The sequence below is a fragment of the Erigeron canadensis genome, chromosome 1 (assembly GCF_010389155.1).
Source record: "Erigeron canadensis isolate Cc75 chromosome 1, C_canadensis_v1, whole genome shotgun sequence".
In the NCBI taxonomy this organism is placed as follows: Eukaryota; Viridiplantae; Streptophyta; class Magnoliopsida; order Asterales; family Asteraceae; genus Erigeron; species Erigeron canadensis.
This window is the reverse complement of record NC_057761.1, coordinates 50,749,831-50,751,944: the sequence shown is the minus strand read 5'-3', so window position 1 is coordinate 50,751,944 and position 2,114 is coordinate 50,749,831.

Genomic DNA, 2,114 nt, shown 5'->3' with positions numbered 1-2,114 from the left:
TCAGAGTCAAAGTCATTAATAAATAAAAAAAATAATTGGCACCGCCTAATTTTTGACTAAAATTGGTTCATTCACCAACTAATTATATAGTTTGCTGAGTATTTTACTTGCACGCCTTAACCTTTGTTCTATTAATTAATTAATGCTGTATTCACTTTCTAATATTTAGTTAGAAAAAATGTATAGGAGTACTATAGCTTTTTCAAAGTCTTAATATTTGTGTGAAATTAAGCAGGCTAGCTACACTCAATCAATCAAGAAAGATTAGTGGGCCTTAATTTATGGTGTTAACGTGTTATATACGTGTGATAACTGATAACTGTCAACTTTTAATTTGTGATTTCAGATGTAACAGCTTATAATTACATAAAAATATAGATTTCAGTTTTTGCAACAGGCCAGGATGAGATTGACAACCAAAAGGTGGCGACAAATCGACGATGGGGACTAACCGAGGTGTGGTGTGGTCCTTAACGGTTAAATCCTAATCATTAACAATAATAAAAGAAAAAAAAAGCATCATTACATTTCACAAAGAAAAAAAGTCCTGGATGCTGACCGGGCATCGACATAGACCTGACAAATAGCTGACTCTGATTATACCTTGTGAAGATATCGCTTTTCACACTACGATCAGTCTTGTTAACCATCAATTTTTTATTATTATTTTTTTTTAAAAAAATAAACTTTTATTCATATAAACCCCGACAAATTGCCGGCGGTACGTATACAACACAAATACATTTATACAAACTTAAAATTACACCAATCCTCCCATGCTATAATTTTATTCTTTGTACGATTCCTATACCATAAGTACCCGAATGACTTAATGTCTTGAATATTTCTAGTCACGTTACGATTAGTCTTTGTAAACTTGATATCATTACAACTAATCTTTGTAAACTTGTTAACCATCAACTAACCACACCTTTATTTTCCTTTTAATTGCTTTCTCTCTTCTTGTTTGTCATAACCAGGGACGGAGCAAGAAATTTTTCTACATGGGGGCAAATAAATTTTTACAAGTGTATAGTATCAAGCTAGTTTCTAATAAATAATTTAGTCACACTAAATTTGATGTGTTATAAAGAGATGTTAAAATACAAATTCACATTTATACATGAAAAGGAAACAAATAAACAATAAAATGATGAAAACTTATTATCGTATATTTATTAGAAATAATTTTGTGAAAGAATTTTATTAAAAATACATTCTATTTAAAGAAAACAACAAAACTAAAGCTATTTTTTCCTTGTGATGTATTTACTTACATTGTCTTTCATTTTCTTAACTTATTTAATTATATTATAATATTTATGTAGATTTGGAAAACTAACTGACATTTCATATAAACAAAAATATATATAGAACTTCAAAAAAAAATAAAATAATAATAATAATAAATTCAAGTGTCGGAAGCTAGGTTTGAACCCACAATCTCTTATTTAGAAGGTTGGGGGAATTCCACTAGGCTATAAGTAGATATTGTTTCCTTTAACCATATCTTCAATTATATATCCATGTAGAGGTAAAAAAGGATATATAAAAAAAATATGTTACGCCTTCAAAACTTTATGGGGGCAGTTGCCTCCATTGCCCCCATTGTGGCTCCGCCCGTGGTCATAACAAAGTGAGGATATGGTTCATTAACACCTCTTCTTTTTATTCGTAGTATCAGTTTCATATGATTTTGTATTTAAAAGTTTGCTTAAGTGTAATATAGTTAATATTTTCACTTATAAATAATAAATAGTCTTGCAACTGATCGGATTCGAACCCATGGTTATTGTGACAAATAGGAGAATAGACAAACAATTTAACCAATTGGGTTAAAGCATGTTCAAGGTTTTTTTTCCATCTAATATTAATAATAAAGAAATGATTAATCCTCCTAACCAAATAGCCTAATAATTTTTCTAACTATGAAATGATGACATGCGGAAAAATCAGGGGGCAAGATTAGAAAAGAGAATTAGTGGATACCACATGTCACCTTTTAAATGTATTAAAAGGATTATTAGGCTATTTGGTTGGAAGATTTATTATTTCCTTAATATAAAGGGTTAAATGCGACAGAATATAACTAACTAAGACCCTATTCTTTTTTT